The sequence below is a fragment of the Phyllobates terribilis genome, unplaced genomic scaffold (assembly GCF_046119375.1).
Source record: "Phyllobates terribilis strain yellow unplaced genomic scaffold, ASM4611937v1 Scaffold_3__8_contigs__length_932513732, whole genome shotgun sequence".
NCBI classification, from domain to species: domain Eukaryota; kingdom Metazoa; phylum Chordata; class Amphibia; order Anura; family Dendrobatidae; genus Phyllobates; species Phyllobates terribilis.
The window spans coordinates 843,712,441-843,727,741 of record NW_027362763.1 but is presented as its reverse complement, the minus strand read 5'-3'; positions in this window follow the sequence as shown (position 1 = coordinate 843,727,741).

Sequence of the window (15,301 nt, the reverse complement as noted above, 5' to 3'; positions counted from 1 at the left end):
TGCTGGTGGAGCGCAGGCACACCTTTCTTTGAGAAGTAGTGCCGACTGGGCATCTGGTACTGGGGCACTGCGACGGACATAAGGTCTCGAAAATCCTCTGTGTCCACCAGGCGGAAAGGCAGCATTTCTGTAGCCAAGAGCTTGCAGATGGTGAAATTCAACCTCTTAGCTTTCTCATGGCTAGGAGGAAATGGTCTTTTACTTGTCCACATCTGAGGGACCGAGGGCTGGCTATTGTGCTTAGACGGGGTTGATAAGGGTGTCCCCGGCAAACTGCCGGTCTGTGAGGAAGATGCAGGCGGACATGTTAGGTTGCCTTGATCCAAAGGTGGTGCTATCGATGTCGGACAGCGCTCAACACCAGCTGGTGTTACCACCTCCAAAGAAAATGATGACCTGCCAATCACGCTGGCTGTTGCGGGTAAAGAGGTGGCAGTTCTGCGCCCCAAAACAGGTGTGACTGCTGTCCCCCCAGTCACAGAGGATGAAGAGGCCGCGGATGCACAAGATATGGCAGACGGTGGTTGGCCCGGCCGGCTAGGCCGCATTGTAGCACACTGAGCTTCCCACTGCAACTTATGCTTCACGTCCATGTGCCGGTTCATGCATGAAGTACTCAAACTATGTATTTTTTGGCCTCTACTTAGCTTTTGCTGACAAATGTTACAGATAACACGAGTTGGGTCATCTTTATCGATCTGAAAAAATGCCCAGGCTATGCAAGGCTTAGCACCCATGCGACCTGAAGAGCCACCACGACTTGTGGTGAGAGGCAGAGTTGTGTTTGAGGATGCAGTTGTTGACGTGCTTCCAGTACTACGTCTCTGTCCAGGAAGGCGCAACCTGACCTCGTCGTCAATAGCATCTTCCTCCACCTCCTCTGCTGACCTCATCTCTTGGCTGACTGTGGGTTGACAGTAAGTGGGATCTCCAACCTCATCATCATCACCCTGTGCGTTATCACACCCGTCGTCCTCAGAGCCAACCTGTTCCTGCCCTGACAAAAAACTAAAGTCGTCGCTCCAATCAGGTATTTGAGTCTTATCATCGTCTTCCTCATTGTCTCCACCAACAGGAGTTACAGTTTGGGAATGAGGGTCTACATTATGGTCAGAACCTTCTGCGTCTGGTCCTGGATCCGACTCATAAAGATTCTGGGCATCAGTGCAGATCATTTCCTCGTCTGGATTCACAGAAGCGCTGGAGTCGACCTCTGATTCCCAGGCTATAGTATGAGTAAACAGCTCTGCAGACTCAACCATCTGTTCAACCTCATACTCAGACGGGCAGCTGGAGATTTGGGAGCTGTGAGGAAGCAAGTGCGATTGGGGTGACACCTTTGAGGACTGGAGTATTTGTGATGTTGAAGTTGATGTGGAGGAGAGCCCACTTAAAGGAGCACTTGATATCCGTTGAAGCACCTGCTGTTTTTGTGCCTCATCTGGAATTTGTAGCGATTGGCGTGGCCGTAAGAAAGGGATCTTATCACATTGTCCGCTAAAAGAAGTAGACATTTTAGTTTGGCTGGAAGATGGTCTTTCTTCTGCAGATGTTACTGTTGCTTTAACACCTACCCCACGGACACAACATTTTTTCCCCTTCCCAACACGCCTATTCCCCTTTCCACCAGCAGCAGGCCTTTTTCCACTCATTTTGGTGGTTAACTAATTCACAACTCTGGAGTTGTTTGCACAAAAAAACAATGGATGGGAACCGAGCAGAGCTGAGTGGCCAAACTGTGGTATTAGGCCAAAACTATTGGCTGGGTTAGATGCAGAAAAAAATTATATTCAATTTGCAACCTGATGGAGGTCAGTATAGATGGACTAATAGAACAAGTCCCACACACAGCTAGAAGCCCAAATATTTTTTCAGAGGTAGATGCAGAAAAATTTTTTATTCAGTTTGCAACCTGATGGAGGTCTGTATAGATGGATTAATAGAACAAGTCCCACACACAGCTACAAGCCCAATATTTTTTCAGAGGTAGATGCAGAAAAAAAATATATTCAGTTTGCAACCTGATGGAGGTCAGTATAGATGGACTAATAGAGAAAGTCCCACACACTGCTAGAAGGCCAAATATTTTTTCAGAGCTAGATGCAGACAAAAATTATATTCAATTTGCAACCTGATGGAGGTCAGTATAGATGGACTAATAGAACAAGTCCCACACACAGCTAGAACCCCAAATATTTTTTCAGAGGTACTGTAGATGCAGATAAAAATTATTTTTAATTTGCAACCTGATGGAGGTCAGTATAGATGGACTAATAGAGAAAGTCCCACACACTGCTAGAAGGCCAAATATTTTTTCAGAGCTAGATGCAGAAAAAAATTATATTCAGTTTGCAACCTGATGGAGGTCTGAATAGATGGATTAATAGAACAAGTCCCACACACAGCTAGAAGCCCAAATATTTTTTCAGAGGTAGATGCAGAGAAAAATTATTTTTAATTTGCAACCTGATGGAGGTCAGTATAGATGGACTAATACAACAAGTCCCACACACAGCTAGAAGCCCAATATTTTTTCAGAGGTAGATGCAGAAAAAAATATATTCAGTTTGCAACCTGATGGAGGTCAGTATAGATGGAGTAATAGAACAAGTAACACACACAGCTAGAAGCCCAAATATTTTTTCAGAGGTAGATGCAGATAAAAATTATTTTTAATTTGCAACCTGATGGAGGTCAGTATAGATGGACTAATAGAGAAATTCCCACACACTGCTAGAAGGCCAAATATTTTTTCAGAGCTAGATGCAGATAAAAATTATATTCAATTTGCAACCTGATGGAGGTCAGTATAGATGGACTAATAGAGAAAGTCCCACACACTGCTAGAAGGCCAAATATTTTTTCAGAGCTAGATGCAGATAAAAATTATATTCAATTTGCAACCTGATGGAGGTCAGTATAGATGGACTAATAGAACAAGTCCCACACACAGCTACAAGCCCAAATATTTTTTCAGAGGTACTGTAGATGCAGATAAAAATTATTTTTAATTTGCAACCTGATGGAGGTCAGTATAGATGGACTAATAGAGAAAGTCCCACACACTGCTAGAAGGCCAAATATTTTTTCAGAGCTAGATGCAGAAAAAAATTATATTCAGTTTGCAACCTGATGGAGGTCAGTATAGATGGACTAATAGAGAAAGTCCCACACACTGCTAGAAGGCCAAATATTTTTTCAGAGCTAGATGCAGAGAAAAATTATTTTTAATTTGCAACCTGATGGAGGTCAGTATAGATGGACTAATAGAGAAAGTCCCACACACTGCTAGAAGGCCAAATATTTTTTCAGAGCTAGATGCAGATAAAAATTATATTCAATTTGCAACCTGATGGAGGTCAGTATAGATGGACTAATAGAACAAGTCCCACACACAGCTAGAAGCCCAAATATTTTTTCAGAGGTACTGTAGATGCAGATAAAAATTATTTTTAATTTGCAACCTGATGGAGGTCAGTATAGATGGACTAATAGAGAAAGTCCCACACACTGCTAGAAGGCCAAATATTTTTTCAGAGGTACTGTAGATGCAGATAAATTTTTTTTTAATTTGCAACCTGATGGAGGTCAGTATAGATGGACTAATAGAGAAAGTCCCACACACTGCTAGAAGGCCAAATAATTTTTCAGAGCTAGATGCAGAAAAAAATTATATTCAGTTTGCAACCTGATGGAGGTCAGTATAGATGGACTAATAGAGAAAGTCCCACACACTGCTAGAAGGCCACATATTTTTTCAGAGGTAGATGCAGAAAAAAATATATTCAGTTTGCAACCTGATGGAGGTCTGTATAGATGGATTAATAGAACAAGTCCCACACACAGCTAGAAGCCCAATATTTTTTCAGCGGTAGATGCAGAAAAAAATATATTCAGTTTGTAACCTGATGGAGGTCAGTATAGATGGACTAATACAACAAGTCCCACACACAGCTAGAAGCCCAATATTTTTTCAGAGGTAGATGCAGAAAAAAATATATTCAGTTTGCAACCTGATGGAGGTCTGTATAGATGGATTAATAGAACAACTCCCACACAGCTAGAAGCCCAATATTTTTTCAGAGGTAGATGCAGAAAAAAATATATTCAGTTTTCAACCTGATGGAGGTCTGTATAGATGAATTAATAGAACAAGTCCCACACACAGCTAGAAGCCCAATATTTTTTCAGAGGTAGATGCAGAAAAAAATATATTCAGTTTGCAACCTGATGGAGGTCAGTATAGATGGACTAATGCAACAAGTCCCACACACAGCTAGAAGTCCAATATTTTTTCAGAGGTAGATGCAGAAAAAAATATATTCAGTTTGCAACCTGATGGAGGTCTGTATAGATGGATTAATAGAACAAGTCCCACACACAGCTAGAAGCCCAATATTTTTTCAGAGGTAGATGCAGAAAAAAATATATTCAGTTTTCAACCTGATGGAGGTCTGTATAGATGGATTAATAGAACAAGTCCCACACACAGCTAGAAGCCCAATATTTTTTCAGAGGTAGATGCAGAAAAAAATATATTCAGTTTGCAACCTGATGGAGGTCAGTATAGATGGACTAATACAACAAGTCCCACACACAGCTAGAAGCCCAATATTTTTTCAGAGGTAGATGCAGAAGTTTGCAACCTGATGGAGGTCAGTATAGATGGACTAATAGAATGATGCTATGCCCAAAAGATTTTACTTCACTACGCGCAGTAAAAAAATTGGTATTCTATACACAGGTGGTATATCTTGCAACACAGATAGGCTACTCCACTGACTAACACACTCTGCAATAGGCCAAAAAGGATTAGCTTTGCTAGATTCAGCCAAATGCTGTGAAAAAAACTTGCACAGCACTGGCACAGACCTGCCTGGCAAAAACTGATAGGAACTGATGTAACCTAGTCCTGAAAAGGACTGCAATTACAATTAGTCTTTACTCCCACAATCTATCTATTTAAGAGCACAGACCTGCCTGATAAAAGTCGTAGGAAATGCTGTAACCTAGTCCTTAAAAGGACTGGAATCACAACTATTCCCTACTCCCAAGCTATCTGTAGATTTGTGCGAAAATTGGCTTGAAATTAACAAGGTATAGCGCACACAGCAACAGCGGTGCCGTCTAACACGCAGCTGCAGCAGTGAGAAAATGGTGGCGACGGGGAAAATGGCTTGGTCTTATAGGGCAGGGACATGTGACATACACTGCCAATGACACATGCCCTTGCTTGTGTGAAAAAAAGCACTTCGCTCCGTGTGTGCGCTGCTGATAGGCTGACAGATTGCACCTACCCACTGTAAATGCGGGAAAGAGAAAAAAAAAATGGAGATCTTCATTGTTCCTGCAGAGATCCATCCCCTGCCCCTCCCCCCACCCCGCTGTACACTCAAACTGCGTATTAACATTAATTTTCATCATTACTGAGAAAAAATCCAGTTATGATTTTGGTGCACGAACAGTTATCGAACATAACCTCGAACAGCCGAATTTTTCTCAAATTGTTCGTGTTCGCCGAACGGCTCGAACACCGCCCAAAACAGCTCGAATTTGAGATTGGCGAACAGTTCGAGTAGAACAACGCTCATCTCTAGTGCGGAGGAGGAGCGAGCTGTGTAGGCATAAAATCCTCCAGCTTGACTGGGAGCAACGGCAGAGGGAGATTCGCTGCGAGTGCCTGGAGGCCGCATCCAGGGCCCGCCAAGAGGAGGCAGCCTGTCCAAGCCCCCGTGAGGAAGGGCAAGTTGTCCGCTTCCACCACGAAGCCGGATGGGGCTTCATAAGGAGTCCCCAGTTTGAGCAAGACGTCTTTATCAGCCGGCGGGACGTCGAGCCGCGGCTGAAGAAGGGACACCCTGGCTGGAACCTCTTCCCGGGTGACTTTGTGTTGTACACCCACCACCACGGGGTGCGGGGGTGGTACGCCCTGGATGTTCATAAAGTGTCCAGGAGTGATGCCCCCTCGCGCTCGACAGTGGAGGACCGGTCAGCCTCCGTTGGGAGGAATGAACCTTTTCCCCAGTGGGGACCTATGGAGAAAGCGGCCCCGGCGGCTGTAACCTTTTCAGCTAAACTGTTTATGTTTTGATAATGTTTTTCTCCCGGTTTATAGAGAAATTTGTCCCTGCGGACTGGCAGTAGACAAACTCTTCCATTGTACATAGTTCTGCATCTATTTAGGTGCTCCCTATTGGTTTTATGTAAAACCGCTCTACTACTACCTCAGACCTCAGACGAAAAACCTGTCTGGGTGGCTCTCCTGGAGGTCCAACTTGGGATATTCATGCCCTGCAGCCACACCAGGGCCCACGTTGAGGGTTTGGTACAGGTTCCTCTTGCTTTTGAACTGGAACTTTCATACCGCACTTTAATTGGTCTGTCTATAGGCATAATGTCTCAGTGATGTTTTACACAGTTATACTATTTAAAGTTTGTAACATTCAAAAATAAAGTGCCTCCCATAATGGGAAGATTGTTGAATTGTTATGCCAAAAATATAAAAAGTCTGTACCATGTTTTGCTCTCTTTGCAACCCGAGGACGTGCTGTGCTTCACTAGTGGGGAATGTGGCGCCCCTGAGGGTTCGGTTGCCACAGGGGTAATGCATCTCTTTAATGAGGAGTGGTATCTCTCCTTCGAGGTAAGGATGGTGCAGCTGTCAGGACCCCACCTCTGCATCCAACACTACACCTCTCCCACATGAGGGGGGCTAATAGGCACCATAGTGCTGCCCCAGCCGGGATAAGAGGAGATGGGGGAACCAAAGTTAGGGGGAACTAGTAGTGGGTGAGGGTGGAGGACGCACATTTAGGTTACACTTAATAATTCATATTTAATAAACAGCCATCTTGGGCTTATGGTCTTTTGATTGTGATCTTCATCACTGAATGTGGCTTTCTGTGTGAACCTGCAGTTGATGGGGACACGGTCCTCGTACTCTGGCCTTGAGTCAAGGAGCGGGCTAGAGTTAACGGCTGTCTCTACCCGGTCAAGGACCCTACCCAAGAAGGCCTGGAGGGGAGCGGAGGAGTAAAGGTCTGCAGGCAAAAGGATCCCAGGGGGATGCAGATGGAGCGGTATACGCCACCTGTCCTCACTATTCTGGCTTAGTCTGAGGAAGTCCTGCTGCAAAAGGGGTACCGGCCCCCGATATCTGACTCTGTCACTTCATGTCTTAGTCGGAGAAGCCCGAAGGCTCAGAGCATCCCACCGGGTAACGGACAGACCAGAGCTGCCACCTGTACCCTTGTTCTGTGCATAGTTCAGAGGGAGACCCGGCCTTAGTACACGTACCACACACGGACAGGAGAGGACCTAGTGGGAACTTCTAGGAACACTCTGGTGCGGGGTCCTGACCAAAGCACATGAACTACCCGGAGGTTGTCGGACCCCTGGTCCTGGTGGCCGCAGCGCGCCGTGAGGAGCAGAGAGAAGCCTTGCAGCTGTGCATTCTACCGTGAGTAAAGCTTGGAAGACTACCCCTATGACCTCCGGTTTCTTATTGCAACGCGACACCACAGGACACAGCACCACATCTCCCACTACAGTTCCCATCCTCCTGTTTCTTCTGCCCTGAGGCCCTGCTCCGCCTGTGGGGAGTAGTACCATCTGCTGCTGTCACTACATCCCGCCTCAGAGGACTGAACGCAGCGCTGGTGGAGGATCACCAGAAACCACAGGTGGCGTAGTCAATAGAACCACTCGATTACCACCGTCCCTCCTAGCCCTTAACTTTTTTGAATGTGACAACCCTGGGCACGGACCGGGCCTAGGCCGCGACTACATCCACCTTGCACAGTGGTCCGGCTCCGAGTACCCCCATCTGTTAGGGTGGGCTAGCGATCGGGGAAGGAGAGGCGTTCCCTGGTCCAACCGACTCGGACGCCTTTCTACCATCAAAATCTCTCTCCTCCACCCAGGCGTCACACAACTTGGCGTAGTTGGCAGGATTGCGTGCCCACAGCAACGGAATGAGATTTCCCATTGCTACCGCATACTGCGTGCCTTTTTACCTTTAGACTGTCGATTTCCACTTAAAATGGCACCCTCTCAAGAAGACCGGACGCCATAATGTGTAGAAAGGACAGCTTTCTAGCCCCTCCTATCGTGGGCCTGGCTTCCCCATGGCGCCAAAGGAGCAGACCGCCCCTTCCATTGGAGACTGTCCGCGGGGTAGTGCCCATCAAAACGGATGGGAAGTCCGGAGGTGGGCCTGTCAGCTTACCACCCTAGAGCCACCCCGAAAAGAGGAGGGAACGAAGGAAACCACAAGGTGCGGCCATAACAGTCTTAGACTCACCATACTCAGGAGCGGTCATGGACGCTGCTAAGGGAAGTCCGCCCAGGCCTTCCGAAGTTGGCCCAGGTCTAACTCCTGTCGGAGTGCAGGGGGGCATGTTCCTGACCCCAGCGGAAGCAGAGTTCCTTCGGAAGGAAACCGCGGATCTTGCCCGAAGGGTTGCTGAGGCCCAGCATGCGGCGTCCGCCGCGTAGTGGCAAGAGATGCTGCAAAGGATCCGGGCCCGCCGCCAAGGAGCAGCAACCCAGGAGGAAGAAGAATCGGAGGTCGCATGCAGCCCAGGATCGGGTAAGAGAGATACCCCCGTCCCGGCTGCTGAGCCCACCGTGCCCCTCCTGGATCTGATGACAGAGTACCTGCTCCCTGGTGCGGTGACTTGGGAGCAAGTCTTTGCCCCGGAGCTGGAAGCCTCTGCCACTGCCGGAGGCCTGTATTGCCTCCCACCTCCCGTCTCGGAGGAACCTGTGCCTGCTGGGGAATCCACCGACCCCAACCCGGACTGGTCCGCATTCCCTGAGGACCTGTAGCAACCCCTGCTGTCACCGCTACCCGCACCTCCAGTCACCTGGCCGGCGGCTGAGGAGTTGGCCTGGGACAACCAGGGGGGGAACTGATGGGATTCCCCCAGGAGACCTTGGCTGAAGTGCGGAGGAGGAGCGAGCTGTGTAGGCATAAAATCCTCCAGCTTGACTGGGAGCAACGGCAGAGGGAGATTCGCTGCGAGCGCCTGGAGGTGCACGCCAAGGCCGCAAAATCCAGGGCCCGCCAGGAGGAGGCAGCCTGTCCAAGCCCCCGTGAGGAAGGGCAAGTTGTCCGCTTCCACCACGAGGCGGGATGGGGCTTCATAAGGAATCCCCAGTTTGAGCAAGACGTCTTTATCAGCCGGCGGGACGTCGAGCCGCGGCTGAAGAAGGGACACCCTGGCTGGAACCTCTTCCCGGGTGACTTTGTGTCGTACACCCGCCACCACGGGGTGCGGGGGTGGTACGCCCTGGATGTTCATAAAGTGTCCAGGAGTGATGCCCCCTCGCGCTCGACAGTGGAGGACCGGTCAGCCTCCGTTGGGAGGAATGAACCTTTTCCCCAGTGGGGACCTATGGAGTATGTGGCCCCGGCGGCTGTAACCTTTTCAGTTAAACTGTTTATGTTTTGATAATGTTTTTCTCCCGGTTTATAGAGACTTTTGTCCCTGCAGACTGGCAGTAGACAGACTCTTCCATTGTACTTAGTTCTGCATCTATTTAGGTGCTCCCTATTGGTTTTATGTAAAACCGCTCTACTACTACAACCTCAGACCTCAGATGAAAAACCTGTCTGGGTGGCTCTCCTGGAGGACCAAACTTGGGATCTTCATGCCCTGCAGCCACCCCAGGGCCCACGTTGAGGGTTTGGGACAGGTCCCTCTAGCTTCTGAACTGACCCTTTCATACCGCACTTTAATTGGTCTGTCTATATGCATAATGTCTCTGTGATGTTTAACACAGTTATACTACTTAAAGTTTGTAACGTTCAAAAAAAAAGTGCCTCCCATAATGGGAAGATTGTTGAATTGCTATGCCAAAAATATAAAAAGTCTGTACCATGTTTTGCTCTGTTTGCTGCCTGCGGACGTGCTGTGTTTCACCAGGGGGGAATGTGGCACCCCTGAGGGTTCGGTTGCCACAGGGGTACTGCATCTCTTTAATGAGGTGTGGTATCTCTCCTTCGAGGTAAGGATGGTGCAGCTGTCAGGACCCCACCTCTGCATCCAACACTACACCTCTCCCACCTGAGGGGGGCTAATAGGCACCATAGTGCTGCCCCAGCCGGGATAAGAGGAGATGGGGGAACCAAAGTTAGGGGGAACCTAGTAGTGGGTGAGGGTGGAGGACCCACATTTAGGTTACACTTAATAATTCATATTTAATAAACAACCATCTTGGGCTTATGGTCTTTTGATTGTGATCTTCATCACTGAATGTGGCTTTCTGTGTGAACCTGCAGTTGATGGGGACACGGTCCTCGTACTCTGGCCTTGAGTCGAGGAGCGGGCTAGAGTTAACGGCTGTCTCTACCCGGTCAAAGTCCCTACCCAAGAAGGCCTGGAGGGGAGCGGAGGAGTAAAGGTCTGCAGGCAAAAGGATCCCAGGAGGATGCTGACGGAGCGGTATGCGCCACCTGTCCTCACTATTCTGGCCTAGTCAGAGGGAGTCCTGCTGCAAAAGGGGTACCGGCCCCCAATATCTGACTCTGTCACTTCACGTCTTAGTCGGAGAAGCCCGGAAGCTCAGAGGATCCCACCGGGTAACGGACGGAGCGGAGTTGCCACCCGTACCCTTGTTCTGTGCATAGTCCAGAGGGAGACCCAGCCTTAGTACACGTACCACACATGGACAGGAGAGGACCTAGTGGGAACTTCTAGGAACACTCTGGTGCGGGGTCCTGACCAAAGCACATGAACTACCCGGAGGTTGTCGGACCCCTGGTCCTGGTGGCCGCAGCGTGCCGTGAGGAGCAGGAAGAAGCCTTGCAGCTGTGCATTCTACCGTGAGTAAAGCTTGGAAGACTACCCCTATGGCCTCCGGTTTCTTATTGCAACGCGGCACCACACGACACCACACCACATCTCCCACTACAGTTCCCATCCTCCTGTTCTCTCTGCCCTGAGGCCCTGCTCCGCCTGTGGGGAGTAGTATCATCTCTGGCTGCCACTACATCCCGCCTCAGAGGACTGAACGCAGTGCTGGTGGGGAATCACCTGACATCACAGGTGGCGTAGTCAAATACAACCACTCGATTAACACCAACTCTGAAAGCCCATTACACTCTTTTAATGTGACGGCCCTGGGCACGGAACGGGTCCAGGCCACGGCTACATCCCCCAACATCTGACCCGGCTCCGAGTAACCCCATCTCCCAAGTCAGGGCTGCGAGCATCACAAATCATGTCCACTTTCCTGTCCCTTGCCACGCACGTTGCCCATTTTAAATGGAGGACAATATTTTTCACGTTCGCTAGAAATGGCTGATTTTGGAATGCAGTTATATGTGATATATCTGACAGAGAATCACGGTTTTAAATAGCAGGCCTGTAATTTACTAATAATATTCTTCACAGAGACCTAGTGTGAATAGCTTGACCGACACACTGCAACGAAATGGAAGGCAGAAATGGCTGATTTTGGAACACAGTTATATATGTGATACGTCTGACAGAGAACCACAGTTTTAAATAGCAGGCCTGTAATTTAGTAATACTATTCTTCACAGAGACCTAGTGTGAATAGTTTGACCGACACGCTGCAATGAAACGGAAGGCAGAAATGGCTGATTTTGGAACACAGCTATATGTGAGATACGTCTGACAGAGAACCACGGTTTTAAATAGCAGGCCTGTAGTTTAGTAATACTATTCTTCTCAGAGACTTAGTGTGAATAGCTTGACCGACACACTTCAGCAAAATGAAAATGTAAGCCAATATTTTCCACGTTCAGTTAAAATTTGTGGATTTTTATCGCTGTAATATGGAAAAGATCTCGCTGTATTTGCTAACAAGCAAATGGAGCAGAAAAAAATGTGTACTCTGGATTGCTTTTTAAGCAAATAATCAGGATTAACATAAAAAAAATTGCCCTGGCCCCTGATATCTGGGGCTATGTCTACAAATATGTGTAAGAACAGCAGCAGCAGCAGGAACATGCTATGGACCCTCTTGCACCATATGCACTGCAGTCTTCCACATACACTCCCTGCCTGCCTAACTCCTGCTATCACCTTCACCACTGAAAATATGCACCTGGATTAGTCCTCAGTACTGTTAGTTCAGATGTATGTATAGATATATGTTGTGGAATACCTATACTAATTCTAAACAAGCAAATCTCTCCCCAACTCAGCAGCAGCTCTCCCCACTCTGCCTGATTCTGGGGTAGACTGTGACGAGCATAGCGGCGCCAGGTCTTATATAGACCTGATGACGCTGTGCGGCCAGCCAATGACTTTAATGCCCACAACCAACATGGCTACGGCATTAGAGTGCATGGCAAGCAATCCATGCATGTTCATTGGCTCTCTAAAGAGTGCCAAACATGCAGAATGGGGACCCGAATTCCCATCCGAGCAACCGGGAAATACTCGCCGAGTTTGTCGAGCACCGTGATGCTCGGGCGAGTACCGAGCAGTGGCGAGCACGTTCGCTCATCACTAGACAACATCAATACCTCTGACTTGCATGTAAATGGTTCCAGTTCGATGAAATTCACGATAATGAGATGGTAGCTTTTTCGATTTGTCAATTTCCTCTCGATGTGTCTCATCTGAATTGATAAGTCTAGCGGCCTTTATGTCCCTCACGTGATCCTGGATATGGACACATAATTGTCTTGAAGTGAGACCTATATAAATAAGGCCACAGGGACAGGTAAGATGGTAAATAATGGATGTTGTCTTACAAGTAATGGCATGAACGATTTTAAAAGTATGAGAGCCAGCTGAATTGGTAAAAATATCAGTTTTGATATCTAGTATCGTGTGTTTATCATCAGTTTTCTAGAAAATGGCAGCCGTTATGTATATATACTTTTGCCCTTATATGTATATCTTTGTCTACTTGTAATACCATCTGGATAAGGCCAAATGACACTTGCCCACCTTATTGCCCTTTACCAATATGACCCCATGGTTGTGTGAGCATGTCTTCCTTTCCGTCGTGCCCGCGCTTTCTGCGATGCGCTTTGCATGTTATGTCTCGGATGGATCGACCACGTCTTCTTGTAACATTGCTGCTGGGCTCGTGGTGGATGCGCGGTCCGGTCTGCAGAAAGCAATCATGCGCCCGATACTATGCACCTGCGTGAGTACATACCATTGGTCCTCTAATGACCACTAATGTATATAAACCTCTTTAGCTCCCACACCTCATCACTCCCTGAGGAAGCAACATGTGAAACGCTCTTTGGAGTGTGAGGTGTTAGCAGACAGCATTCACAGCATGAAATTAGGTCAGTTCCTGCCTTATTTGTGGAGTTTTATGGATTACAATGGACTTAAATGTATTTATTAAGCCTACTCTTTCTTTATTTTGTGATCTCCTTATTACTCTTTTTATAATATATGGGTGAAATTTACCCCTTCATGCACTGCACTTTATCACCTTAGATTGCATTATTTTTGTGCACTGCACTTTATATATCTGACTATAGATGTGCTTTATTTATTCTATAGCAGAGATGAGCGGTGTTCGACTCGAACTGTTCGCCAATCTCAAATTCGAGCTGTTTTGGGCAGTGTTCGAGTCGTTCGACAAACGCGAACGATTTGCAAAAAATTCGGCTGTTCGAGGTTAAGTTCGATAACTGTTCGTGCACCAAAAGCGTAACTGGAGTTTTTCACATCATGCAGGGATTGTCTGCCACTCACTATAATGCCACAGCCATGGTGGTTGTGGCATTACAGTGGTTGCCCAAATCGATGGGAACAGTGTTCACAGTGAAACATGAAAAGCCGGCAATTCAGCAGCGGCATACACCGGTACCCGACAATTTAGAACAGAAAGAATAGAGCATCACATATTTAAAAAAATAATAGTGTTTTCATGCACCGTCTCTTTAAAAAAGCCGGCCGGCAATTCAGCATCGGTACCCGACAATTTAGAACAGAAAGAATAGAGCATCACACATAGATTAGATAGATAGAAACATGTCAGTCACATATATAATAAGTACACTGATAGTGTTGATTACTGTACTTGTCATTTAGTGTTAAAATAAAGGATTTATTAAAAGAAAAAATTGGCGGGGCAGATGTTTTAATCCTGGGAAGGGGGTAATACCCACGGAGCTTCCCAGGCTACTGATATCAGCCCCCAGCTGAATACCTAGCCTTTACTAGCTATTAAAATGGGGGACCCCCCAAAAAAATGACGTGGGGTCCCCCCTATTTTAATAGCTAGCAAAGGCTAGGCAGACAGCTGGGGGCTGATATTAATAGCCCAGGAAGGGTGCCATGAATATTGGCCCCCTCCCAGGCTAGAAACACCAGCCGTCAGCTGCCCCAGAAATGGCACATCCATAGGATGCGCCAATTCTGGCACTTAGCCTCGCTCTTCCCACTGCCCTGTAGCTGTGGCAGTGGGGTAATAGGGCTGGGGTTGATGTCAGCTTATAATGCCAGCTAACATCAAGCCCAGGTTAGTAATGGAGAGGCGTCTATAAGACACCCCCATTACTAACCCCATAGTCAAAGTTAAAAAAAAACACAAACACCCTGAATAAAGTCCTTCAATTGAAATAAACACACAATTATTTAATGCTCTAAATTAAACCATACTTACCATCACGCCAATTCCAGCTGAAGCCAACGATCTCCTGCAATAAAAATAAAATAATAAACCAACATCATCCTTACCTTTCCATGGTTCCCAGGATGGCTCCAGCTCTGCTACATTCACATGACAGGCTGGATCGCAGCCGAAAGCTGCCATCCAGCTTGCCATGCTGCAGACACTGAGAAGCACAGGCATGCTTGCGCTCCTCAGTGTCTGGCTGTGACGGCATCCAGATGAGCCGAGTGCATGTTCAATGAACTCAGCTCACCTCATGCATGTCACTGACAGCGTGGGAGAATTTCATGAAATAATTAAAAAAAAAATTCATGGGCCTTCGCCCTATTTTTGTGTCCAGCCAGGTACAGCAGGGAGGAACGGGCTGCCCCCAACCACCAGCTGCCTATTTGTACCTGGCCGGACACAACAATATAGGGAAGCCCTTTTTTTTTAATTATTTCAAGAATTTCATGAAATAATTTAAAAAAAAAATATGTGGGGCTTCGCCCTATTTTTGTGTCCAGCCAGGTACAACTAGGAAGCTGGGGGCTGGAATCCACAGCGCAGGGAGGCCCAAGCTTTCTGGGCCTCCCCCCCCCGCTGCAAATTGCAGTCCGCAGCCACCCCAGAAAATGGCGCGTTCATAGAAGCGCCATCTTCTGGTGCTGTACCCAACTCATCCATTGCTCTGGTGCGG